Here is a 9020-nt window from a genome sequence, read left to right as displayed (position 1 = left end):
AGTCTAAATAAACTACTGATGAACACAAATCAACTTCAATTAAATTAATGGAAAAGCTTTATTTCTATCCCACTAAGTCTTCTAGCTCTTTCAAAGCGTCAGTAACTCATATTTTATTTTTAAGATGGAGAAGTCCTTCCTAACTTTCAACCACCTTTTCATTATTCCTGCTGTGATTTAGAGAGCCATCCTTAACCTGTGTTCTTTTGAGTGGTTATTCTAGCAGTTTTGACTTATTTTCATTAGTATGATGCAACAATTCAAGTCAAAGGAACACAGTTCATAGCCCACAATTTGGTCATTATCTAAAGCTTCTGCACTTTGGGGACAAAGATAAGCTATTATTAAAAATACCTATGGGACATACAGGCTCAGATGCATAAGTGCATTCATCTCAGTTAAGCACTAATATGCAGACTCTTTTTTGCATTGTCTTTGAGAATTTTGCTTAGGTTTTCTCTATATTTTATATATTGAAAACTTTTTAAGGGACTTCAATTTTAAAAACTGTATTTTCCTCCACTGACAGAACCAAAATAATTGAAGAATGTCTCACATTATCTTTCCTAACAAGGCCTTTGACTTTTTCCCACTATGCCTTTTGAGAGAGTCTGTCATTAATTTTAGATTAAGAATACAGAGCCTTGTTGTTCCCATAGACGTTTGAATGATTCATTTCTAGAGATGGGCAATACGGGGAGTTCTGTGACATTGTTCTTTTTGACAAGTAAAATACTTCCCCACAAAAAATAGAAGGAATGTTTCCAGAGGACAATGAAAGAAGCCTGGTAAATGTACTTGGAGTTTCTTAGAAGCATTCATTCTTCTCACATGGGAGCACAGTTTGCTCCCAAAAACATATTACCCCATTGCCAGCCATTTTCTTGCCAAAGTCAACTCATGTACTTTCTAGCTCTTTCAATACACTGCAGCTGTTATATCCTGACCACCGTGGACTTCCTTCTTCCTTTCTGCTATTACAAGGAAGTCATTCACCTCTCTTTTTCTTTTTTTCTCTCTCCCCCCTGTTCTGTCTCTCTCTTTCTCTCTGAAGAAACTTTTTCCTCCCAATCTGTACTTAGGATGTGGACACCCTTACTTTTTCCCTATCAGCTCTGGCTTGAGCTCATTGTTCAACCTATTGCTTCTATTATACGGGGGCCTAGTATGAAACCCAAGCATGGACAAGAAATGGCTGGAATTCAAAACAATAATCAAATCACTAAACAAAAATAGGGGCTGGGGGCCGGGCGCGGTGGCTCACGCCTGTAATCTCAGCACTTGGGGAGGCCGAGGCGGGTGGAACACCTGAGGTCAGGAGTTCAGGACCAGCCTGGCCAACATGGTGAAACTCCATATCTACTGAAAATACAAAAATTAGCCGGGCGTGGTGGCACATGCCTGTAATCCCAGCTACTTGGGAGGCTGAGGCAGGAGAATTGCTTGAACCTGGGAGGCGGAGGTTGCAGTGAGCCAAGATCACGCCACTGCACTCCAGCCTGGGCGACAGAGCAAGACTCTGTCTCAAACAAACAAACAAAAAAAGTGGGGGCTGGGACATTGTATTTCCATTAGAAGCTTCATTTCTTCACTGTTTACTTTGGTTTTATTTCAGACAACTTATAATTTTCAGATATAGGTGTTAGTAAAATTTGCTTAGAATTTATCTATATGTATGATGACTATTCACCATGTGTGAGTGCTATTGTCTCTCTCTTCAATAGTATCCTTTTGTTTTTTCCACTGCTTTTGCCTCACATTAGGTAGCTTCTCCAAGTAATTAGGAAATTAGTGTGTCTTCTTAACATTAGATCTAAAAACTCTTCTAGTCATCTAGATGGAGGTTACCAGCATAAAAAGCATATAAATTATTTTCTGATTCTTACATTAAAAAAATCTACTCTTAAATTCCTTTTTGAAGGGATATTAATAAACATGCACACAAAGTAATTATGTAGACCCATGTTTCCCCTATTTAGTGAGCATCAGAATCACCTGAAGTTAATCATCTGAGCCCCAGCCCCAGAGATTCTGATCCAGGGCTGCTGATGCTACTACTGGTCCTTGGACCACTTTTTTTTTTGTCCTTTTTTTTTAAAAAATTTTTTTAAATTTTTTTAGACGGAGTCTTGCTCTGTTGCCAGACTAGAGTGCAGTGGCATGATCTCAGCCCACTGCAACCTCCGCCTCCTGGGTTCACGCCATTCTCCTGCCTCAGCCTCCCAAGTAGCTGGGATTGCAGGCGCATGCCACCACGCCCAGCTAATTTTTGTATTTTTAGTAGAGTCGGGGTTTCACCATGTTGGCCAGGATGGTCTCCATCTCTTGACCTCGTGATTCGCCCACCTTGGCCTCCCAAAATGCTGGGATTATAGGCGTGAGCCACCGCACCCGGCCGGTCCTTGGACCACTCTTTAAGTAGCCCCTCCTATGGAGAAATTCCTTGTGCTTCTTCTCAAAGTGTTACCCATGTAAAGAGCAGCTAAAACAAACACTTACTGGGTGGCTAAAACAAACACTGTTGACAGTAAGTGTAGAATGACAGAGTAAGGGAGGGAGGTGACAGATAAATAGATGACTGTTAGATAACAAATCAATACATAGACATCGAATAGAATTATATGAAGGATCTTAAGTAATAACAGTTTTAAAAATTGTCTTTAAAATTAATGTTTTTAAGGCATGGCATCACAGTATAATATTTGAAAAAGCAAAAAATATTTATGTCACAAATTAAACTGTCCCTTCATTCCAGACATACACTCCCACCTTGAAGAATCAACCATATTTAAATATCTATAGGATATGAAAACTTATAGTAAAACTGAGACCATAGGAAATTAAAGAAAATGTTGATATGGTGCACAGACCAAAACTGAATTATTTGAGGCCAAATTTTTAGTTTGTTTGTTGGTATTCATTTGAAAGAAACACACATGCACTCATATACCTAAGGTTGCTTTCTGAAATCAAATACATTTCCTGCCTTCTTCTTTCCTCAGTACTCTTACGACCAGCCTATTTATAGCCCAGGAAAGGAAAAAGCTCCACTGGAGGCAGGAAAACTAAGTTCGGAAAGAATAGGAGGAAGTCTGCCTGCCATTTAGCCAAACAACCTTTAATTCATTGAGCTCAAAGCTTAGCAGCTTCAATGTTGTTGTTAGGCATAAACAGCTTGCAAATTTCAATTTTTTTTCTCTCCTCACTTTTGAACTAGATTTGGGCAATGGAGGTGATGACAGCATTTTAGAAGACAGAACAGGAATTCTAGGTGTTTAGGCATGTTGAAGAGAAACTTGCTAGAGGTGATGAAGTGGAAAGAAAGAGACGACTCACTATAGGGATGAACATTATTGCAGTTCTGCAAAGGTAAGTGTCATTTAAAAATCTGTCTGTTGTTGCGTCTTAATGCACTTCATGAACTATGGATATTAGCCACAGACAATGGATATGATTTGAGGTCCAATCCTCATGTAACTTTTCAATATGCTTTGCTCATATCTCTGAAGAAATGTAGAAATCAGCCTCGGTTATGACATCTTCAGTTTTTTACAATAAATATTTTAAAAAGTTGTTTCTTGACAATAACTTTAGAAACTTTCTTCAGTTTCATTATTATCAGGGGTTTAGATAGTATAAATAATTTCATTAATGATCACCTTTAAAAATATATTTTTGATATTTGTCTGCTTGTCTGCCCTTTTCAAATTGCTGATTAATAATCCACCTACAATTTCTTTGATCAATAATAGTTTAGAATACTTTTAATAAATAGGCCTTCAAGCAGAAATGGACAATTGTATAAAAGTTATATATAAAATTTAAATTTTGTATAAAATTAAGCAAAGATAAAAAAATCTTAATGCAGGTTTTTTCTCTTGAACATTCATTTTTCAGAAAATGGAGAATCTTCTAGAACCACAAAAAACAGCACTGAATAGTTTCCAGTGATATAAAGTGTTCATAGTAGTTATGTAGATTTAAATTATTATTTCCAAACATTCGTTCATTATGTTTTGAGTACCTTGAAAAATGTCACTGGGTTTGGAAGTGGTAAGGTTGAAAGGAAATGGATTAAATCCAAGAACAGTTGATGTTGCCCACAAAAACTTGGAAAGCTACTAGGGACATTCCAAATTCTTTTAACATTCTTTGCCATGAAACAAGCACATTTGTTTAAATGATGCACCATATTTGCATCCGCTGCTGATAATAACCACATTTGTGTCTTGGAGTAACTTGATTAATGTTACCACAATGACTAACAGAGGAATATGGTTCTGGTGGATTATTGAAAAGGAAGAGCAGAAGGAAATGTGTGGCTGTTATTTCTTTCGCCCTATCCCTGTTTGAGATTGAGATGTTTAGAATCTGTCCCAAGAAGATAGCAAAGCTGGAAGCCAGAAAAGCAGAACCAGCTAGAACCGGCACAGGAGGCCAGGACTCGGCTCTGGCTCAGTGTGGATCCCACTGGCCGTCTTCTTTCCTGGGAGAATTTAAGGGTTATTTTTTACTGATTAGAAAATTATAATTCCATGGAAACTGTTAGAAAGTATAATACGTTTGAATAGAAAGAGCATGATTTTTTAGCTGAACTTAAGTGGTAAAAAAAAAAAAAGAGAGAGAGGGAAATGAAATTAATCTGAATAAATGTGATAGATCTGAAGAAACAAATACACAAACCCTCAGCATTTATTTTCAGGACATTCCAGTGCTGCAAAGTCAGTTCTGAGTCCACTTTAGATCTTCCACAGAGTGGAATCTAAGGTGACTTAATTAATTGCCACGCCACATGGCTCTAATTACAGCAATGTTGCTTACAGCAATTCTGATTTCTGATCATGTTGAACTCATTTCCCTTAAAGTTTCAAAACAACGTTCACATTTGACACATTCACATGTTTACATTATGAGAATGAAAATGTTTTAACTGTATGTAAGGTTTAGGAAAGATAAAATTATGAGTTAGATGCATTATTTCAAGAATATATTTTTTCACTTGTAAAAGGCTCATTGCTGGTCATTGGTTTCCAGATGACCATAGATTTATAAATGTATTCATGAGGCCAGGTGCGGTGGCTCACGCCTGTAATCCCAGCACTTTGGGAGACCGAGGCTGGTGGATCGATCACCTGAGGTCGGGAATTTGAGATCAGCCTGGCTAACAGGGTGAAACCCCGTCTCTACTAAATATACAAAATTAGCTGGGCATGGTGGCACATGCCTGTAATCCTTGCTACTCGGGAGGCTGAGGCAAAAGAATCGCTTGAACCCAGGAGGTGGAGGTTGCAGTGAGCCGGGATCGCACCACTGCACTCCAGCCTGGGCAACGGAGTGAGACTCCATCGCCAAAAAAAAAAAAAAAATGTATTCATGAAATGCCAGGTATTTAAAATACAGTTCTTAGAAACTGCTTAATAGTTCTACAGTAGTTCTACAGATTGTTTTATGTATCTACAAGTTGCTGAGAACATTTTAAGTTAGAGTTAGCTAATTTTGAAAAAAATTATCAATTTTTTAGCTTTTTAATTAATTACATAGAAATGTATTGCCTTATTTCCAGAATAACTCCTACAATCACCATGTGTTTACAGTTTACATAATAGAGCCAACCCTGGCCTTCACATTTAAATACAAGTAAAATCAGGTTACTGAAGAGACCATGTGAAGCAGCAAGAAATTTAGATGTCACCAAATACAATGTGCAACTTGGGGGATGTGTTGAAGAGGGATATAGGAGAAGCATGCCAAGGTCTTCTTCTTCAGATGGGAAACTACACCGACCTGCCATCTGGCCTGATGCTGGCTGGGGTAGAGGGGGTATTGCACGTTGATTCTTGTGTATTTACAGGCACCTTAAATTCAGACAATTGGCTTTTGGAGAGTTTTCTCCTACTGTCTCATCCTGTATTACAGGTCTACAAGCAGCACCACACCACGAACACCAATTTATTAAGTTTTCTAACTTACAATATAATGTCTGTCCTTGAAAAACTCAATGTTAAGTTGAAAAAAGGGAAGTATACAGGACACAAAGCATCCTATATGTGGAGCCAAATTAATGATGTAGATAATGAGTGCCACCTAAGGAAGACCTGATCCAGACGGGCTTCATGGAGGCCTGAGGCTGAGTTGGGTCTTGGTAAGCGGGAGGAGATCTGATGGATGAGGGAGATGAGGACATCTAAGATGAGAATGGAGCTGTGAGTATGAGCAGAGACAGGAATGGCTTTCCTGTGCCCAGGGAATAGGGCTGTCAGATGAAATACAGGATGCCCAGTTCAATGTGAATTTCAGATAAACAACAAACACTTTTTTAGTCTAAGTGTGCCCTACTGCATAACTGTGTATGAGACTTAGTGCATGGGACCTACTTATACGAAAATATTATTTGTTGTTTATCAGAAACTCACACTTAGCTGGGGGCACTGTATTCTGATTTCCCAAATCTGGCAACTCTTCAAGGGAACTGAGAGTCAGCCAGCTTGACAGCAGCAGAGGGAATGAGCCTATGGAGCGGGAAGGAAGTGCCTGGAGGAGGCTGGGTTCAGAAGGTGGTGGGACTTTAATGGTGAACTAAGGAGTCAAGAATTTAAAGACACCTGGGGCCAATGAGAAGTTTTGAAAAGGTAAATGGCGTGCATAAGATCTGCCGGTTGGAGGCAGAACTTGCTGGGGGAGAGATCTGGGCACCGAGGCGTGGGTTCTGATGAAGACAGAGAGAAAGAAGCCCAATGGAGACACATCTGAGAACAAATTGACGCGTTTTGCAAACTAATTGGGTATGGTTATAGGAGGAGAGAATGTGTTCAAGAGGATGTTATGTTTTATGGCTCCATTCAAAGAAATGGCCAAAGAGACAGCAGCAGGTCAGGGAGTTAGTGAGAGGGATGAGGATTTTGGTTTCAAACATGGGAAATTTGAGGGAATGATGGAATAGTCAGATAGAAATAGTAAGCGAACAGCTGAGAATGGGAAACAGCTTAGGAGGGAGGTGAGAACTGGAAATAAAAACGACAACATTTATTGAGCACTTACTCTATGTCAAGCCTTTTATCTCCATTATCTCCTTTTGCCTCTGCAACCATCTATCGGCAGGCTCCATTGCCAGCCACATTTAGTAGCTGAGAAAAGTGAGGTCAGAGAGATAAGTAACATGTCCATGATCACATCATTAATGAGAGGCAGATGCAAAATGGAACCACCATGTATAGGGGCCAAAGCCCTCACAACTGAGACTCATATACAGAATGTTGAGCCTCTGGCTCTAGATTCACTTTCTCCATCTGCAAAGAGCTAAGGGCGCCAGTTGCTCATGCTAGAACCCAGTTTTTAGCCAGGTTCCAGGTCTTCTATTGTTCCTAACTTCGATGGCCCTCGTAGAATTCTCCATCTTTTGGTTACTCTGAGAAAATGGAAATCATTTATACCCAGAGGTTTTCCTTATTTATTAACCTCCTGAATCGTTTTTCCCCTTAGTGGCTCATTTTTAATTTTCCCTTGGTTATCTGGTGAAATAAAGATTATGATGAAGAATCTATAATCTCACATAGTTACTTTTTTGTGTGACATGCATGGCTAAAACATACTTATTTTACAAAATCCCTAATACAATTACAATACAATTTTATTAAATTTCATCTTGAGGTTGGACATTAGATCTCCAAACTTGTTTTTTTTTTTTTTTCCTTCTTCAAGACAGGGTCCCCCTCTATCACCCAGGCTGGAATGCAGTGGCACAACCTCTGCTTGCTGCAGCCTCCATCTCCAGGGCTCAAGTGATCCTTGTGCCTCGGCCTCCCAAATAGCTGGGACTGCAGGAACACGCCACTGCACCCACTAATTTTTGTATTTTTTAGTAGAAACAGGGTTTCACCATGTTGCCAAGTTGGTCTTGAACTCCTGACCTCAAGTGATCCTCCTGCCTCAGCCTCCTGAAGTTTTGAGATTACAGGCGTGAGCCATGGCACCCAACCTCCAAACTTGTTCTTTAGTGTCTGCTATTTTGTATCCTTTGACCTATATGTCCCCATTTCCCTTTCCCCCCTCCTCCCACCCTTAGTGACCACTGTTTCATTCTGTATCTCTGTGTTTTAGGGTTTAAAAAATATTCCACATATAAATGAGATCGTGCAATTTTTAGAAAAAGGTTATGCTGAAGAGAAAACAAGACCAAAGGTGTCAACCTCCTCTCCTTGTCCCTGGCTGCCCTCTAGTGGCAACACTGGAAAACAACGTTCAGCCCAGAGACAGCAGAGCCAGGCACTAGAAGCAAGCTCCTTAGGAATCTCTAAATAGCAAATTCAAGAAGGCTAGTTGTGCTAGGAAATTCTGGAAGAAGACTCCATGGAATTACATACACCCTTACAGCTTGTTGGCCTGAAAGGCATTTTGAATAGAACAGTTTTAGATTTATCTTAAACTTTCTAATCATTAAAAATACTTCACCTTGTTTACCATTTTAGGCAGGCTCGTATGTTTGGCTACTAAATTTTAAATGCACATACGTGCCTTTTTATTAAGATTTCCTAGACCTTTGATTCTAAATATTTACTTCAAAATACACAATTTTTTTTTAGTAAAAAGCAAAAAGTCTATCTTTTAGGGATCTATTTTTAAAAACATCATAAATTCAGACAATAATGTATGTGTAAAAGACTCTATCTATTCATAACAGATACATTTTGTAACTAACCTAAATATAAAGGGAATTATTAAATAACATTCCACAATATGAAATTTTATACAGCCATTAAATTACATTATAATATTTAATGACATTGGAAACTGTTCATAGTAAATGTTAAGTGAACATTTGCACTTACATTCGGTGAATGTAAGAAATCTACAAAATTATATATATAGTGTGACCCCATTTGCTTAAAAAATATATATGAACATATGAAAAAAGAAGTAAGAGCTAAAAAGTCATACACCAACTGTTAACAATAGAAATTTCTTAGCCTGGCCAATATGGTGAAACTCCGTCTCTACTGAAAATACAAAAATTAGCCAGGCAT

General features: G+C 38.6%; 1 protein-coding gene across 1 annotated transcript in view; it reads left to right on the top strand.

Moving 5' to 3' along the window:
• The first annotated feature begins 3117 nt into the window (after nucleotides 1–3117).
• Nucleotides 3118–9020, top strand: part of RASGRP3 (RAS guanyl releasing protein 3) — a 129692-nt gene continuing 123789 nt past the window's right edge. The window contains exon 1 of the mRNA XM_054475214.2: nucleotides 3118–3369. The gene's annotated coding sequence lies outside the window, so the exon portion shown is untranslated. The remainder of the gene's footprint in view (nucleotides 3370–9020) is intronic.

This window comes from Pongo pygmaeus, chromosome 12, assembly GCF_028885625.2.
Source record: "Pongo pygmaeus isolate AG05252 chromosome 12, NHGRI_mPonPyg2-v2.0_pri, whole genome shotgun sequence".
Classification (NCBI taxonomy): domain Eukaryota; kingdom Metazoa; phylum Chordata; class Mammalia; order Primates; family Hominidae; genus Pongo; species Pongo pygmaeus.
Note: the sequence above shows the minus strand (reverse complement) of the source record. Positions and strands in the feature narration are given on the sequence as shown.